General features: G+C 56.9%; 1 protein-coding gene across 7 annotated transcripts in view; it reads left to right on the forward strand.

Moving 5' to 3' along the window:
* The window catches only part of CBFA2T3 (CBFA2/RUNX1 partner transcriptional co-repressor 3), a 76,504-nt gene that overhangs the window by 20,244 nt on the left and 37,284 nt on the right, over window positions 1-18,976 (forward strand). Inside the window, exon 1 of one of the 7 annotated variants that reach the window (XM_064273652.1) lies at window positions 2,753-2,771. The exons of 5 other annotated variants lie outside the window; for them this stretch is intronic. The gene's annotated coding sequence lies outside the window, so the exon portion shown is untranslated. Of the gene's footprint in view, window positions 1-2,752; window positions 2,772-3,724; window positions 3,911-18,976 lie in introns of those variants that run through there. One more of the 7 variants, XM_023558060.2, reaches the window with a different exon arrangement.

The following is an 18,976-nucleotide window of genomic DNA, read 5'->3' on the forward strand; positions in this document are numbered from 1 at the left end:
CCCGGGCTTTCTCTGCTTTGTGTTTCTCCCCTTGCCTCTGTGGGCTCCAGGGCCTGACTTAGCTGACGCTGACAGCCAGCAGGACACCACTGCCTGGGTTCCTATCCACCAAGCTTGTCCCCAACTCGCAAATTTCAGCTACCCCACTCCCCTTTCCCAAAGAAAGCCAAGCATCTATCTCCCTTCCCAGGCTCAGGCACGGGGCCTGCCTGGCCTCCTAGCTTCCAAGAAACTCATCTTTTTGCAATTCAGGCAGTTTCTAATCTTCGTTTGCAACAAAACAGGAGACGTAATTGATTTGTCAGGTTATCGTCACTAAAAATCATTTTTATGAGGCTCCCCAGGTGGTTTGGAGCCTCCAGCTCTCAGAAGGGGGTCAGGGAACCCAGCCCATCACGAAGGCGTGACACCTTCCATCCAATCTGTTTACTTATGTGACAAAGGTTGCTCAGGATGCCACGTCAAAAACCCCAAATACTAACGGACTTAGTGTCGAGTCCTGCCCTTTTCAGACAGTAAGTAATGCTCACGCATGAATTCACAAGTTAATCCAAAAAATCTCCCTCTTTTTAGGAGATCTATTTCCAATAAAAACTTACTTTTTATGTTGAATAATTCTCAGAATTTAGAATACATTTACATTCTCATAAAAGTGGAGAGGAGGCAGAGAGGCACAGAGAAACGCAGAGGGAAGACACCACGTGAAGACAGAGGCCCACCCTACTCCAGTGTGAACTTCAGGTTAACACCTGCAAAGACCTCATTTTCATATAAGATCACATTTACAGGTGCTGGGCGTTAGGTTGTAAACATATGCTTTGTGGGACACAATTCAACTTGTAAAACATCCCCAGCTGCAGTTTTTCAGAGACAAGGGAACTTTTTGGGATTGACCTTGTGGCCGGAATGTGCCCTCTGATGGTTGTAGTTTTGTTTTCAGCATGTTGGGGTATGTCACCTCTCAAATGGTTGCCATCACCCTGTTTGTATCAGTGGCATTGCCATCGTAACATAGCTCAGAAGCCTTGAGGCCCAAGGAGCTAAAATGAAGACATGTGCTTTGTACAGGGTAGAGGTCCCAGGGCACAGGCCCTGTCCTGTTTCTCCTGCTTCTGCTCTGGGTGATCGGGGCATCATTCCTGGTGTTGTTGTTCACCATCCCTCATTGGCTGAGTGCTCTTGAGGCCAGCCTTGAGGCTCTGTTCACTGCAGAGTCACCTCCCTAGCCCATTCTTTCTCATTTTAGCATCTCTGAAATTAGGAGTCGTTTTAGGATTATAATTGGCAATGTTTTTTCCTTTCTTGAAAGCCAAAAAACCAAACTAGTTGCCATGAAATCAATTCCGACTCATGGCGACTCCACGTGTGTCAGAGTAGAACTGTACTCCATAGGGTTTTCAACGGCTGTGATGTTTCAGAAGCAGATTGCTGGGCCTTTCTTCCGAGGTGCGTCTGGTGGACTCAAACCTCCAACCTTTTGATTAGCAAGCACTTAACTGTTTGTGTCACCCCTTTCCTTTCTTGGTGGCACATAAAATGACAGTACATCTCCCTATCAACACCGTCTCTCAGCAAGGTGGTAGATACCAAGGAACATGGATAGGAGGGTGGAGCATAACATCTGTGGCCTTGGGCAACACATCCCGTCCTTCCAGACCAGCAGTCCTCCTGGGAAAGGTTCCCAGGGCCCTCTGCTTCTTCAAAAGGTCAGAACTGAGGCCCCACTGAAAGCACCAGAAAGACATCGAGGCCAGACATTTGTTACAACTTTCATGGAGCATGGTGGCTTCAGAAATCATTCAGCACACACCTCTTATTTTTACCCAAGACAAGAAAGAGGCCCAGGAGTAATGGGCTGGCCAGGGTCACCCGGCTAGGGGCTGACCCAGCTGGGCCCCTACCCAAAGCTCCTGGAGTGGCCATCAGAGGGTGGGGCAGGAGTGACCCCTCTACACATCCTGTATTATGTTTGATTTCTCTGCACAGCTCAGGTGGACAGAGCTGAGCCCATGAAAGAGGTAAAGGGCAAGGGGAAGGGGGTTAGCAGAGCAAACTAGGAAAGGGGGAAATTTTTTTGGCACCTTGCTTTATTTTTATACTGGAGAATGGGGGGCCTTGGACCTTCACATGCAGATTTATGCCAAATGAGATGCAAATCAACACCCTGTCTCTGAAGCTGTGGGCCCTTTTGTCTCCTAAGATCTTGACCCTGGGACCCCAGCTTGTCTCTGAGAAATGCAAAGTGTGTGGGGATTAGGGGAGGAAGAAGGGCAAAGGCACCGATTTTACTAAATGTATCAAGACGGCAAATGCATCAGCCAGGCCACAAGCACTTTAGGGAAAACAGGCAGAGGGGAGGCCAGGCGAGGGCTGCAGCCAAAGGAAAAGTGGGGTGCAGAGCGCCTGCGGCCCAGACTCCGGGTATTTCTGCAGGTTGACAGTAAATGCATATTATTCAAATGTATGCAAAGTACATGCAAATGTATCGGCCTCAGGGCCGGCGGGGAAGCTGGGAGCCTTCCCTGTATTTTTCATCCATTAATGCCGGGACCTGGAGGCCAGAGCCGGGCGCCCAGCTGTCGGGGCACTGGCAGCGGCGGGGGCAGCACGCCCTCTGCCGGCGAGCACCGAGGCGGCCCGAGCCCTGTCCCGGCACCACGGCGAGTGGACGCCGGCCGGGGCTGGACGGGAGCCCTCTGCTCGCCTCTGGCCTGGACCCCAGACACCGCAACTGATAAAACTGCGAGGCGGCGGCCGCCGACCGCTCCGAGGTGGGTGCGCGCAGCTCTGGGCTTGGCCCCCACCCGCCCGTCGAGGGCGCGGCCTGCAAGCGGCTTGGGCGCAGCAAAGGGCCTGCAGAAGGCACCCGCGCCCACGTGGCCCCCCGCAGGCCTCTGCATTCCCCCACTAAGGGACCTCTCACTTCTCACCTCGGGATCCCTTGCTTTCCCTCCCCGCCACCCAGCGCACCCGCACGACACCCGCGCTATCCCCACCCCTGCACTCCGCGCTTGTCCCCCACAAGACCCTGTACTCCCCCCAAGACACAGCGTGCTCTCCCCAGCAAATACCCTGAACCCCCCTCCACAGCACCCCATGCACCCGCACGACCCTGCGCTCCTCTCTGCAGGCACCCCGTGCTGCCCCCCTCAAGTCACAGCGCGACCCCACGGCCCCCTGGCCCTCCGGCATCCCGCGCCCCCTACCCGCCATCCTGCGCTCCCGCACACTCCCGCCGCACCCCACGCTCCCGCACACTCTCCCCTGCCCTCCAGGCCCCCCTCCCGCACAGCCCCCTCGCGCGGCGGCCAGCTGCACCGAGAGCGCCCTGCCCTCAGCAACCGGCCAGCGCGCCCCCGGCAAAGTTGGCAAGGCGCGCCCGTGGCCCCGCGGCCGCCCGGGTCCCGGCGACGGCGGCTCTAGGCAGGCGGCGGCCGGCGCCCGGGGCGGAGCCGAGCCCGATGGGCGCGGAGCGGGAGGCAGGTGGCGCAGCGGCGGCGGCGGGGGGCGGGAGGCGGAGGCGGAGCGCGCGGGGCGGGAGCCGCGAGGCCCCGTGAGAGCCACTCGGCGAGCAGCGCCAGCCGGAGCCGCGCCGAGCAGCCAAAGGCGCGGGGCTGGAGCCGGCGCTCCCTCCGCGCGCCGGGCCCCGAGCCGCGCGGGCGGCGGCGGGCGCGCTTTGTTCCCGCGGCGCCCGGCGCGGAGCGGAGCGCGCCGAGGCCGAGCCCAGCCGCATGGCCCCGGCCGCCACCCCTTGCCCCCCGGCCCCGCCGCGCGCCTGAGCCCCGGGCGGCGGGTCAGAGCCGCCAGATTGCCCCGAAGTTCCGGAGGTGGGGAAACAAATCCGAGGAGACACTTCGGAGCCACGGCTGCGGTCGTGCAGTGCCCTCGCAGTCCGCCAGACCTCGGGACCGTAAGTCGCCCTGCTGCGCTCGCCGCAGCCGCCGCTGTCACCCCGACTCTGTCCGCGCGGCGTCCGGGTCTCTTCGCCGCCTAGCAGAGCGCGCGGGCCGCCCGGGGCACCCCCTCCTAGACTTTGCAAAGTTGGTGTCCGCGGCAGGGTGGGGCAGACCGCGCGGCGCCCACCCACTCGGCGCTGAGTTGCCCCTCCACCTCCGACCCAGGTGAGCCGGTGAGCCCGACCAGCCCAGGGATGTGCTTAAACTTGAGGTGGAAACTGCGTGCTGGGGACGCTGACCGGCAGGCCCCCCGGGATGCCTAGGTTTCCTGACAAAGGCGCCTGTCCAGGTGACAGGGGGCTGGGAGGAGAGACGGAGGTGACAGTCGCAGGGCTGGGGAGGGGGTCTAGGGCTCCCTCTAGCCCCTCCCCCTCTTGTTTTGATTCTTGCGTTGCCACCGTGATAGGGGTGGTCAGCAGTTGAGCAGTGGTGAGGGGGCTCCCACTGCCCCCCTGGGTCCTGCAGCTCAGGCCGCGGTGGCCCCGCGGCAGCCCCGGGCAACAACAGCTATTGCGCTCACCCCTTTGGGAACCGTCCATCTGTGAGCTGGGCAGGCCAGGCGCCAGGCTGTGGGAGCGAGCAGGGAGGGAGGTGCTAGCAGGCTTGGAGGGACAGATGGCTGGAGGTTCAGCCCAAGACGGCTTGCATGGAGCAGAAGGCAGGGAGGCTGGTGGCAGGCTGCAAGGAGCAGCTCCGCTCTGAACACACAGCCGGCTACGGCCTTCCCTCCGCAGGGGAGCCGGGTGTGCCCTGGGTCCAGGAGCAGAAGTAGTCAGTGTGGAGACACCCCCCCCACACACACACACCCAGGGACTCTGTCCCCACGGGCCACAGAGGCTTGGAGACTTCAGGCCTGTTGCCTGAAGAGTCCAAGAAGAAACACTTCCTTCAGAAACAGAAATCCTGTGCTGTTTGTGGTTGATCCGAGTAACTGTCAGGTGCCCATTTCTCTCACTCGGGGCAGGCTTCATTATGTTTCACTGGGTGTGTGTTTCCTCCCTGGACACGCAGCAGGAGGCTCCCAGCAGCCAACCCCCAGGATGGGGTGGGCTAGGGACAAAGGGATGGGGGGAAGTTATTTGGTGCCCCAGTGGCTGCCAGGGTGGAGGAACTTCCAGCAGTTGGAACCCTGCTTGTCTCCCCAGACCGTAGAAGATGGGGTGGGCTGGACCTGAGGGAGTCCAGGCTTTCCAGGGCAGGACGCAGCAGCCTCTTTTACTGGGCAGAGGAAGGGCGGGAAGGCCTGTCAACCACCCTCAGGTGAGTTTGCAGGGAACTGGCACATGGCATGCTTGGGGGATGAAGAGGTCAGATGGGACCGGGCAGCACTGTGCCTGCTCTGCTACCCCAGCTCTTCTCTTGGGCAGGGAAGCCCGGACAACCCTGCTGGGCTGGCAAGCACTTGCTGGCCTGCGTGGGGAGCCATTAGCAAGGAGGGTGCTGTTCTGAGCAGCCAATGCCAGGTCAAACAAGCTTCACTGTTTGGGTCAGCTTTGTTGGGCAGTGGTCAGTCCGGTAAGCCTGGCATGGCTAAATGGAACTGAAGAGAAGAAAGGAATGCTTTGAGTGGAAGAAACAGATGTGACTGGCGTTCCGTGCCACCTGAGAGCTTGCCAGATGCAGGGAGGGAGGGAGGGAATATCACATTAGGACCAATTTTCTGGCAGATCCCATCTCCCATGGGAGGTGCCTGGATCTATGGAGTGATTGGGAGAACACAGGCCGTCATGTGAGTGGTACGTGGCTCCACTCCAGCCAGGGCTGGTGACAGGAAGGATTTCCCTGGATGCCTTCTTCCAGGATCTGCTGGGCCACTGGGGTGCCCCCAGCCCATCTAAAGCCCCACGCCTTCCTCTATTACCAAGCTACTCACATAATTGAGTTACCACCTCCAGGAAATCTCCCTTATTTGGCCTCACATATTTTCATTTCTGCATGACTGGAAGAAATTAATTTTCCTTCCTACGCATGGATCTGGCGACGCCGGCGGGCTGGGCCACTAATCCCCAGGATCTTCTCAGAGGCCTGGGGTTCACCTGCGGCTGCTCTCTCTGGGGCAGCAGGGGAGGTGCGTGCCAGGGGAGGCATTTCCCTGCCACCTTCTGTAAGCGTCAGGGCTCTCACTGGCCTCCCCCTCCACTGCTGCACTGGGAGCGGCTGATTTGGGTTGTCTGATTCATCTTCAGCCTCCCACAGTGCCAGGGTGCAGGATGGTAGGTGGTTACATGGGTCTGCATTTCCTCCCCAGGCAGGGAGGGACAAGGGACAACTTGTAGTGTGTCTATGTGTGTGTTTGTGAGTCAGCACACCTATGTGTACGTTCAGAATCGTTAACGTAGAAGAGATTCTGGCACCTTCTACCTATCACCTGTCAAAGAGACTTCATGCCTAATAGTGAGATCTGCACACAGTAGGTGCTGCTGGGTGGTAGGGAGCAACCGCTTTCCCAAGGCCACTCTGGCCTGCTTGGTCGCTCTGCATGCAGCCCGCTGTGCTGGGATTAACTGCATTACCCACATTACCTGTGTTACCTGCGTTGCTGGGTTCACCTGCATCACCCACATTACCGGTCGCTCTGCCTGCAGCCCATTGTGCTGGGGTTAGCTGCATTACTCACCTTACCTGTGTTAGCTGCATTACCTGCATTTACATCTGGACTGAGAATCACAGCGTGTTGGTCAAGCCGGTACTAAATGCCGAGTACCGCACTCACACTGTGAGCTGTCTGTTTCCTTTGTGATGACCCTGCACAGTTGGGGGTATGTGCCTGTCTCACGGGTGCTCATAGAGGTCAGGGCACACAGGTCAGCTTTGACCACTGGCCTTACCTCCACCCCATCTTGCCTCCCTGTGCCCCATCTGGGGTCCATGTCCCTTGTCTGGCTGTCAGATGCCTTCCATGTACCTGAGCTTGTCCACCAGGCTGCTGCACGGTTTCTTGACTGACTGCATGGCACTAATGGGGTTAATGCCCCAAACACAGGGACTTCCACCTAGACACACCTCCAGCACTCAGGGCTGTGACAGACATCAGGGCTTCACCTAGGGGTAGGGGCAGGGGACCAGAAGCTCGGTCTCTGCCCTGTCTGGGTCAGTCCAGGTCAGTCCGGGTTGTGGAGGCCCAAGGCCAGGCTCATCCCAGATGCCCTAAGCTCTCCTGGGTTCTGGCCACACCAGGTAGGGGAGGGGCAAGGAGCTTGAGAAGCCCCTGAAACGTTGTTTGTCACAGGGTATCCAAACATAGCAGCTGCTATTGGCAACACTCCAAGCCAAGGGCAGCCCACGTCACCCCCTTGCCACCCAGCCTTCCCGTGCTGGATCCCGGTTTGCTCAGGGATGTCCTGAGCCCCGACCTGGCCAGAGGTGGCCTAAATCCCAACCTGCCAGGGGTGGCCTGAGCCCTGACTTCCCCAAGGATGTCCTGAGCCTCGGGGTGTGCAGTGTGAAAGCGTGTCACTGTCCTGTCTTTGGCAGGCAGCATGGGGCAGTGCGGCCAAGTCTCACTCACCAAGCGGTGGGCATTTACTGTGCACCCACCTCCCACCTGGCCTGGGCAGAGTGATGCTGTGGTGATGACGATGCTTGGCTTCCAGGAGCTCTGTCAGCCAGGCCCCCAGAGCTGTGGCACAGACCTCAGTTCTGATTTGGGGTATGCACCCTGCACTTACTCGGCACCCCCAGCTGATACCCATGGCCCCTCCATGGACGGGGGTGGCTGGGGGAAGTGGGATGGGGCTTCGTCCAGTGTGGGAGCTGTGGAGGAGGCCAGAGCTCATTCTCAAGGCAGTTCAGAAGTGGAGACTGAGGCTCCTTTCCACGACTGTGTCCCAGCTTCCCTGGGTTCCCCTGTGGAATAGCTAGGTGGACGCCCCACGTTTTCCAGGAAGTCAGCTGCACTGGCCTAGCCTCGTAGTGCCAATCTCCCCCAGGAGCCAGCAGAGATGGGGCCACACCCTACATCCTCTCAGGGGTCAGGACATTAATAAATACCGCCTTCTTGACTCTCCTGGGCAAAACGAGAGGGCTGGATTTTGAAGTTCTCTGAGGCTAGGACCCTTCGTAGGTCCAGGATGTAGTTGCCCAGAGAGCCAGGCCTGCTGGGACCTGCCTCCCTTTGCCTCTGCGAGGGCCGAAGCAGCCAAGAAATCAAACGCAAGCCTGGCTTTGCTGGGCTGGAAAAAAATTCCCCTGCGTGGACCCGCCCTGGTGGGCTCAGAGGGAAAGGCGCCGGCAGAGGGCTGGCGTGCAGGCTGGAAGCTTGTGATGCTGAAAGTGGTACTGAATTGGTTCCTGGTTCCCACTTCTGAATCTGCAGCTGGGCCCCAGGGGCAGGGCTCAGGCTGAGGGGGCCCAGGGCTGACAGGCTGCGCGCTTCCCAGTGTGCCGTGTGCGCATTTCCTGTAGCAATAACACAGAAGTCAGGACTTCTGCTTTTAGTGATCTGTGGGGCCACATGGAACCAGATGTCTCTGGGCAGGAAAGCAGAGACGACTTGGCCATAATAAAGAAGATGTCTCTGCAGCCAGGGCACTGGCCGGCCCGCCTTCTGCCCACCCTGCACCCAGCCCCCGGGCTCTTCCTTCTTTCACTTTCTGCATAGGTGTGGTCTCTCTGGGCTGGGCCGGCCCTGTTGGTCTGGGGTCCTCAAAGCCCCCAGGCTGCCCTGCAGGGGCCCACATGGCGGACAGGGTGAAGGAGTACTTGGAAGGAGGCCTCATCACTGGCCGTCCTTCTGTTTGCTTGGGTGGAGAAGCTTCGGGGTGTCTGGGCAGGTGGGACCAAGGAGATGCCCACTAGATACTCCCAAGACAGTCAGGACAGCACCCCCACTTCCCGGCATCTCACAATAATTCTCACCTGGCACTCCAACCCCCAAGAGCACCCAGGAAACCCTGGGTGAAACCAGACTGGGCAAAAGGAACTACTCTGGCTGCCGTGGGCCCTATCTTGCAGGTAGGGGGTAGGCTCTGAGAGGTTAGGAGGCTGTAGGACGAGGGGCGACCACATGTCCCTGGCCCCCCTTGCCGAGGCACCAGATAGGGGCACGGGCAGCGTGCCTGGTTCCTGACCCCAGAGGCCTGGATCAAATCCCAAGTCTTCACCCTGTGCTGTGTACCCTTCAGCAGACGCCTTGCCCTTTCTGTGTCTCGAGTCCAAAGGCATAATGTGGACCACAGGGCAGCTCCTCTAGAACTGCTACGAAGTGTGAGAGACCATCCACCAAGTCTCGCACGTGGGTGCCCTTGCTAAGCGGCTGTCCTGCCTGTCCTTGTGTTGTGGGTGTGGCCATTATATCCTCTCTAAGAGACTCCCAGAGCTGTCCCGGGTTCGACGATGGGTGAGGTGTCTGCAACTGCATAGCTGGCTTCTCACTCTCCCACCAGTGCCCTGTGCTGGGAGCCTACTCTGTCTGCAGATCGGTGCTCCAGGGAGACGGTCCTCCCCCAGCAGCCCAGCCTTTGCCTCCTGCCCCTCCTCCCCATTCATGGCATACCACTCGGCCCGAGGGGGTGAGCTCCATCCTCCCCTTTTACAGAGGGGAAACAGGCTCACAGCCAACACACCCCACCAATACCTGGTGGCAGAGGTGGGATTCAAACTCGAGTGCATGCGTGCAGGGGTGTGAGCGTGTGTGTGTGTGCATGCAGGTGTGAGGGTGTGTGTATGTGTGTGCGTTCTGGAGTACACACACATATGTGTAGGTGCATATCTGGGCAGGGGTATGTGTATGTATGTGAGTACATGTGAGTGTGGGGAAGTGTGGGGTGGTGCACGGTGTGAAAATCAGGCCAAAAGAATGAAGTGTGCCCTCTGACCTGGCTGTCCAGAGGGGGAAGCTGCCCCGGGGAAGACTCGTAGGGGAGCCCCACATGGCCAGTCTCTGAGAACATTCCAGAAGCTATAAGAAGGGTAGCAGTGTGTGAGGTGCTGTGTGCTCTTCACAGCCATACTCGTATTTCCTCTTCATGACGACCAGTGAGGTCATTGCATGACATATGACCCCGTTTCCTGGAGTATAGCTCATAAGTGGACTGAGGCTGTCTCCAGACCCCATGGTCCCTCACCCCCCGCCTGCCCACCTCATTGGGAAGGGTGCAAAGGCATTAAGACGTGCTCTACAGATAGACAGCTAGCTGGAGGGATGTGGGCTTGGGTGGCTCTCCAGCCAGGTGACAGAGGTGGCTCTGAATTTGGACCCTCCCCACTAGCCTAACATTAAATGACCCTTGAGGGCCCTGGACGGTGCCTGTCTGTCCCTGCAATGACATGAATTTCCCTTCCAAAGTTGGGTTCGGGCTTTTTCCTGGCCCTGGCAACCCCAAGGTTCTGTGGCCAGGTCAGAGGGTGGCTGTCAACCCTGGAATTATTACTCAGAAATGTGTCGCCTGGAACCCCTCCCACCTCCTGTCATCCTCAGGGAGCAGAGGGGCTTCTGCAACTCCAGCCTTTTGATTGCAAAAGGTATTTGCCCAGAACTCTCCTGTGGCATCCTCCGCACCTTCTAAGAGCATAACTGTGTGTATAGGGTGGGCCATTTGTAGCCCCCACCCCAAAAGCCATTACTTGAGGGGCCATGTGGTCACCAGTCACTGGGTCTGGCCTTGGGCCCCATGTTTCTGGTACGAACAAGCTCATGCCTGTCAGGGTTGGGGTCAGTGGGGGCACCACTCCCTACTTGCCCCTTCAACCCCCAGATGGACAGGAGCCTGGAGCCTGGAAGGTGAGAGTTTGTGGCCCTCCTAAATAGAGCTGCTGGAAGGTTCTGGTCCCCCAGCAGCCTGAGGGCAAGTGTAGAGGCCTGAGGGCGGCAGGGGGAGAAAGGAAGTTCAGCTTGACCCTTCTCTCTTCCCTGATCTTTGCTGTTAGCAGTCACAGGAGAGACAGGGGTGAGGGTGGAAGTAGGGGGCGGATGGGTCAGAAACTGCCTGGGCCTCAGTCTCTCCACTGGGTTCTGAGGTGGATTAACCACAGAGACCCCGCCAGCCCCTCCAGGTCAGCCCTACCACCCCCTCCACACAGTATGAGCGCACGGCCTGGGGCTGTGAGCGCAGGCTGCAGGAACGCCTCTTGGGGCACCGGGAGGTGGTTGTTTGAACAGCAGCGCTCGCCTGCCTGCAAGCTGTCACTGTATTTGATTCCACAAACAGTCACTGAGTCCCCACACCTGCTTTCTAACACTCAGAGTCAGAGCTAGATCCTGAACCGGGTCTCCCTGCTTCTTTCCTTGTCCGCCCCAGCCCAGCAGCCAGAGGGACTGCTCAAGGCCAGTCCCTGGCCCCCCAGGGGCTCACTGCACACTCCAAGCAGAACCAGGGCCCTCTTCAGGGCCATACCCCCTCCCCACCTCCCCAGGCATGCCAGGCTCTGCCTTTCTGGCAGCTCCTGTCCCAGGGTCTTTGCACTGGTGACCCCTGCCTGGGAAGACCCCACACACACACTGCATGGCCACTCCTCCCCTTCGTGCAGGCTTTTGCTGGGATGGCAGCTTGGGGGTGATGCCTGCCTGGCTGCCCTACCACTTCTACATTTTCATTTTGTTGCATGCTCCAGCCAGAAGGTCGGCAACATGAGCTTCAGGTGTAAGCAGAGTTGTCTGTGTGTTCCTACTCTCTCCCTTACCCTAGCCCAGCTGAGCCCAGTGCCTGACATACACCAGGCCACAGTGAACAGGCACTGTGTGTCCTGCCCACCTGGCCCTCCCCACAGAGATGGTGCCATGGCCTGGGGTGGTGGACTCAGTGCCCGGGGTCGCCTGCTGCAGGGACGCCTCACCAGGCTCCGGGAGGTAGGTGTTTAAACAGCAGCGCACGCCAGCCTGCAAGTTGTCACCGTATTTGATTCTGCAAACTGTTTTAATCCCTGGTGTCTGCTTTCCAGCCCTCAAGGTGGACCATGATCCTACCTGTGGGGGTCAGTTGGTGTCATGGCCACCAAGGTGAGCTTGTGGGGACATCTGGACAGTCTATTGGCCACACCTGAAATCACCATTCTCTAAACAAATATTTCTTGAGCAGCCACAGCAGCAAAAGGTGCCTCCTTGTCCCAGAGGGGCTTTAAGATGGCTGTGGTGTGAGCTGATGAGGAGACTGCCAGTCTGATGCTGCAGAACAAACCCCCTCAAACTCAGTGTCATAGAACAGCCATTCCATTGCACTTGCAGGGTCGTGGGGCGGGCGTTCAGATGGGTCCGGTGGGGATGGGGTGTCTTTGCTCTTCCCATGTCTGAGGCTATGTGGGACAACAGGCGTCTTGACAGCGAGGCTGGACAGGGCGTCTATGAGGGACCCCTTGCTGGAGCTGGGGCTGGGCATTGGCCAGGTGTCGGCTGGGCTGTGGATAGAATCAGGTGTCGGCTGGGCTGTGGATAGAATGTCTCCACATGGTCTCTCCACCTGGTTACCCCGGAACGATGGGACTGCCCACTCGAAGGCAGCCACCCAGGGCGAACGGCAGCCCCTCCCCCAGCCCATCCGGACACAGGGCAGAATTCCAACCCCTGATCCTGGCAGGATGCAGCAAGATAGTTATTTTTTATTTCTCTCCAAATCCCGAAACATTGTAGCTCTTAATGTGGAGCATATGCTGCTGAAGCTCAGTCCCTGGCCGCCTCCTCAGGCCTCCTGCAGGGGGCCAGGCTGAAGCCATGGTGGTGACCCCATGCCCCAGCTGCCCCACATTCTGGCTGCAGGGTAGTCTGGGGCTGACTCTGCCCCTGGGATGTTCTGAGCTGCCCTCCACTGGGCTCACACCAACCCACAGGCATCTTTTCAGCAGGCCCTTAGTTCCAACTGTTGTCCCCTGCTGGAGAGACCCAGGAGGCTGACCCTAGGCTGGGGCAGGCAGTGCCTGGCTGCCTGGTGAACCGCTCATGTGGGGCTGGGCCCACAGGGTCTAGAGCTGTCTTTTTAAACCAATGGGGCATGCCCGGGAGTCATGGGCCCCGACCCTGACACTCAGTGAAGATGGGCAGTTGATCCGCTGTGACCATTAAAAAAAAAAAAAAAGTTTTTTTTTTTTTTTAATGGTGGGGCTTATTCATCCCTCCTCAGGCAGCATCTGTCTGGGTCCTTGCCTGCCATCATCCCACGTCTGCGTGTGGGATGGACTCCCCACTAGCCGGTTCGTGTGTTCTTGGCCCACCCCCCAACAAGGTCCCTCCCCAGTGCAGGCAGCTGTGGGGCCACAGGTTGTAGGAGAGACAGACTGTTCTAGAACACTGGGCACCCTCCACCCTCTGGGCCTCAGTTTCTCATTAGTGAAGTGAGGGTGAGCTGGGTCCTCATGTGACAAACATGCCTGTGCCCCACACCCCCAGTGCCTGCACAAATACTGCTGACCTATGTCCCCTTACCCTCCAGGCAGAGGTGGCCGTGTCCTTCCCACTGACTGGACATGATATTTGGTGGTAACCTAGTGGCCATCCCTGGCTAGATGGCCTCTAGGGCCCCAGGTCGCTGCCTGCCTTTGGGCCTGTGAACCTCAGGAATCTGCAGCCACACACGAGTCTGGGGGGCCACTCTCCAGGGAGGCACAATGGCCTCACCAGGAGCCTCCAGACAACGCTGATGCAAAGCAGAAATGTGGAGCCCTCCATACCCAGTGAGATCTGGGCCTGGGGTCCCCAGGACCTAACAGAAGTGCCAAATAAAGAGACTCCACCCCCTGAATTCAGCTCCCTGGGTCTTCAAAGGCATGAGGGAGTTTCAGACACTGAGATGGAGCACAGAGGTGCTCAGGGAAAGCTTTGGACCAGAGTCCCAGGTTCAAATCCCACATACGGCACATCTGAGCAATTTGACCTTGGACGGCTCACTGACTATATGAGCCTTAGCTTTGAAATTTGCAAAATGGGGAGAACAGCATCTCCCTCAGATCACGCGGCTGGCCTGGACGATGTTTCCTTGTCCTTTCCATAAACGTTTAGTGAGCGCCTTGTGCGTGCCTGGGGCTGGGGAAACAAAGCCATTGAGCAAACAAGCAACCATTTCATTACAAAATGTGAAAGCATTGAAGGAAGAACCCAAAGCAATGATGGTGCATCGAGGGCGGGCGTCAGGGAAGTGTCCAAGGAGAGTACTGAATGGGCTCCAGTCCCGTGACCCCAGCGCTTGGCACTGGTTAGTGCTCACTCCATTTTTATGTCCTGGGTGGTGGGTTTGGATGAATCTGACCCCCATGGCAACCCAATGCTGTGGGCCCTACCGCAGGGCTTCCTGGACAAAGCCCAGACCTCCATTAATCAGTTCCACCTCCCCCCGCCCCACCCTGGCCCAACAAAATGCACATGGGGGTCCTTCCTCCCCAGGAGCAGCAGGTCTAAAGGCAGAGCTGAGGGTCCAGCAGAGGCCAGGAGGCCAGGAAGTGAAGTGGAAGGGGGCTCCAACCTTCCCAGTGTGTGCTGGGGGCCGAGGGCCGGGTCCTCACAAGGGGACCCTGGGCATTGGTGCCCACTCAGAGCCAGATCAGGGAATCCCGGCTGGCAGGGAGCCACCACCGCTGCCACCTCATCCATCACAGTCTCGCGTCTCTATTCCTGCCAAGCTGGGGTGGGGGGCGGGGCAGGGGGGTGAGCTGGCACAGGCCCCCTTCCCCATGCCATGCTTTCCGCTGCCTGTGTGTAATTAACAGAGTAATTAAAAACAGGATGAGTTAATTGGTATTCATTTATGTGGCAGATGTTTTTAATTGAGGAGGAAACAATTTACCTGTTTACATAAACAATGGCAAAGGCAGGCTCATAAAACACATTTTTCCTTTCTATTTTCCTCCCCCAACTTAAAAGAAAAAAAAGAAGAAGAATTGCAGTAACTCGGGCTCCCCTGCATGGCGGCCTCCAACTTGTGGGAGCGTGCGGGCCTCTCTGGGGAGGCGCGGGGTGGGGCAGGGAAGTGAGCCAAGAGAAAACATCTGCTTACAGGTTTGCTTCCAAAGGAGGCTGTTTTCCTTAAATTCAGAGAAAGGGCGCGTAGCTTTTGCGGGGGGAGCTGCAGCCCTAAGACGTTCAAGGTGATGCCTCCTGGATGGCTCTCAGGGGCCTGTGCCCACTTTACTGCCACCCCCTAGGGCCCAGGCAGAGGGCTCCAGGGGCCACAGGGCCTCAGGGCCATGGGACTGGGTGGGCCAGGCTGGGCTGGGCGGGCCAGGCTGGGCTGGGCAGAGGGGAAGACTACACAGCCTGGGTGGGGGCCCAGGCAGGGCTGGGAAAGGGGTGTGGGCGGCTGCCCGCTGGGTGGGGAGGCAAGGGTATCCTTTTCCACCTGTGTTTTTGGTGACTTGGCATTGCCTGGTCGGTTGTGCCATCCCAATACAGCCACCTCAAGCCACCTGCAGCTACTTAAATTTAAACTAATGAAAATGAAACAGGATAACAAGTTCAGTTCCTCTGTCAACCCAGACGCACTTCAAGAGCTAGTAGCCACAGGTGGCTCGTAGCAACTGACATGCCCAGCACAGATCTAGAACATTCCATTGCTGCAGGAGGGAGGACCCTGCCCAGTTGGAGCATAGCCCTGCCCTTCCCTTGAAGCTTTGACCCTTCCCTACTACGGCCACATCTGGAGGCAGATGACAGTGACACCCCGAGATATCCAGGGGGTCCACATGACCAAGAGCTTAGAAGGCACCCTCAAGGAAGGGAGCGTATGAGAAGGTGGCTATTTCTAGATGGCATTAATGTGGCACCCACTGTATACCCAGCCTGCTGGGAAGCACTCTGGATGTGGGTGTTAATTTCTTTAACTCTCATATTATTTCCCATATTCACTTCCAAGGTCAATGTTATATTAACCCACTTTGTACAGATTAGCAGCCTGAGGCTCAGGAGCCTAAACCACTTGTCCAGGGTCTCAATGGCGGGGGGGAGGGCCAGGATTCTGCTTGGAAGAGACGCCCCCAGCATATCACATGGAGAAATGACGGTTACAGAACAGTCAGAGTGGTTGTTGTTGTTAGTTGCTGTTGGGTTACCCCGACTCATGGTGACCCCCCTGTACAATGGAATGGAGTATTGCCTAGTCCTGCACCATCTTTGTGATCGTTAGTATATTTGAGTCCATTGTTGTGGCCACTGTGTATTTTGAGTGCCTTCTTTTTTTAGTTTTTTTCCAATTTTTTTTTTTTTTTTCCAATCTAGGGGGCTCATCTTCCAGCACTGTATTGGATAATATTCTGTTGTGATCCATACAGTTTTCATTGGCTGATTTTTGGATGTAGATCCCAGGCCTTTCTTCCTAACCTGTCTTAGTCTGGAAACTTCGCTGACACTTGTCCACCATGGGTGACCTGCTGGTATTATTTGAAATACCAGTGGCATAGTTTCCAGCGTCACAGCAATACAAAAGCCACCACAGTGCAACAAAGTGACAGATGGATGGTGGAGCTGGACTAGTAGGCACCCGTTTTGTCCTTTTTTAAAGTGTAAACATGCTTAGAATTGTATTTACACAGATCTGGAAGGATACACAGAAGCTAGGCGGTGACTTCTGGATGGAGGGGTGGGAGGGCAGGAGAGGTCTTTCCTTCATCTCTTGGTGCCATTTTGAGAGTCCTGATGAGGGGGGTGTTCCTTTATAATAATGAGAAGCTGGCTTGGGGTCAGGCTCACTCTTGGGCATTCTTGGGACCTCCTGCACTCAGCTTCCCACAAAGCAAGTCTGAATCTCGGGTTCTTGGGTCAAGGCCTGAGGGGACGCAGGTGAAAAGCTTATCAGAAGGTCGAGCTAGCAGTCAACACTCAGAAGGTCCTTTGGACAAACACTTGGGGATGGAAGGGTCCCCAAGGGTGTGGCATCACCTGCTGGGCACTGGTGAGACTGGGCTGTGTCATTTAGGTATGGTCGGAATCTCTGAGACGTTTAGACAGTTCCTGGGGATGAAAAGATGAGAGTTTTGGAATCCATCCGGGACAAGGATCTGGGAAGAGGCTTGAGCTCAGGACAGCCAGAGATTTCTTGCTGGGTGTCCGAGAGAAAGTGGTCCATCTGGCCACCCCTCCCCTGAAGCTGGGGGCTTGACTTCTCCTCCCTGCAGGGATGTAAGCCCCCCTGCCTGGGGCTATCTCTAAAGTCAGCACCATCTGAGGACATGGGCAATTGGCCAGCTGGGCTGGCCAGGGCTTCAAACTTGGCTGCTGAGAATTTGCATTTCTAACAAGTTCCCAGGCGATGCTAATACTGCTGGTTAGGGACAATTCTGAGAACCACTAGTAGAGCAGCGGTTGTCAAAATTTATTATACATAAGAATCGCCTGGGGGTCGTTAGACTGTAGGTTCTGATTCCATGTATCTGGGGTAGAAATGAAAATTTTCAGCAAGAGTTTGAACTGGAACAAACCGGGTCAAAGCCCTAGGGGTGGCCTGGGGTGCTCACTTGGACCTCATGCCTACACTGGGTGCTGTGTGGCCTTGGAAGGAACTGGTCCTCTCTGGACATCTAGAAAATGAGGGTAAGAATAGCCCCCTGGTTGTGAGGCCTAGCTGTGATAATGGCAAAGCTGGGGAGCCCCTTGCATAGGGCTTTGTGGGTTCTCCATGAGAAGAAGCATGTGGTCCTCCAGCAGCCCTGGCCTCTCCCAGAAAGGCACCAGTGGAGGACTACCAGCCCCTTCTGATGTAGGAGCTATTTGCCCCCATGCTGGTGAGACTTCTTTGTCTCTAGGTATATGAAGCCAAGAAGGCCCATCAGTTGAGGCATAGCTGATGTAACTCATATGAACTTCCTTCCGAGGCCACAAAGCACCCAGTGACCACCCCCAGGGCTTTGACCCGGTTTGTTCCAGTTCAAACTCTTGCTGAGAATTTTCATTTCCACCCTAGATACACTAAATCAGAACCTACAGTCTAACAAGATCCCCAGGTGATTCTTCTGTATAACAAATTTTGAAAATTTTGAGTCAAAGAGCTGAGAAGAGACAGAAGGGGGAGTGGGACCTATGTTGGCATTTGGATGGGAGCGAGAGGACCAGCAGGCCCTGCCCTTCCCCAGCTTCCTGGGTCTGCACGTGGGGTCCTACAGTGGGCATCGAGGTGGCACTGCGGGACCAACTCAGGCCACCTGCTATGGGGACATCACACAGGTTGCTTGAGGCCACACTACCCGAGGGTCACCCTGTGTCGAGAGGAAGTGGAGCAAGATAAGAAAGCTGCCCAGAAGCAAAGTCAACCCAACACCTCCTAGAGCCCCTGCCTTTGCAAGGGGCAGTCACTGTTAAGATGCTGTGTGGTCCCTCATATCCAAAACCCTCCCCTGTGGTCCCTCCATGGCCAGAAGGATCTGTCCCCCATCAGACAGTGGAGGGCAGGGGGCTCAGAGGGATCCCTCAGCCCTGGACTTTGATCCATGTCCTTGGTGCCATACGACGCTCTCTTCTATGCTTATGTCATATGTGTGCCATGTCCCAGGCACCCTGGGGCCCATGTCACATTTACAATTAGGCTGGGAGTTGGCTGAAGAATCTTCTGGAGTTCGGGAGAAACGCTCCCAACACTGTGCACAATCAACCGCCAGCTCCTAATTATTATTTAGCATTCATGTGAGCAGTGGTATTATTTTTAAATTTTGGCAGCATTCCTCTGGAGAGTTCAAGGTGATACACAGCCAATTTGCACGTTTTTTAAACAATGAAAACACTTTGGGAATGGGCTTAAGCCTTTGGTGTCACCCCGTTGCCGGCAAAGGAAAATCTTAATGGCTTGGCCTGGTTTTTGAGACCCTCCACAGACCTGAGGACCTTTCCACCCAGCCTCCCTCACACACCCACCTTCACATGGGGAGGGGGAACTCATCACCTCCTGAATGCACCCATGAGTTCCTACTGCCTGCCAGAATGCCCTTCCCCTCCGCCCTTCTAGTGTGCAAATACCACAAGCCTCTGAACCCAGCTCCCAATATTACCTCTTCTAGAAGTTTCTCTGACACACTCAGTGCCCCCTCCCCTATTGTGTCTGCTTCCCTGACATCATGCCCCCAACTCCATGCACAACAGACAAAATGCTGCCCAGGCCTGCGCCGTCCCCATGATC

This window comes from Loxodonta africana, chromosome 21 (genome assembly GCF_030014295.1).
Source record: "Loxodonta africana isolate mLoxAfr1 chromosome 21, mLoxAfr1.hap2, whole genome shotgun sequence".
Taxonomy (NCBI): Eukaryota; Metazoa; Chordata; class Mammalia; order Proboscidea; family Elephantidae; genus Loxodonta; species Loxodonta africana.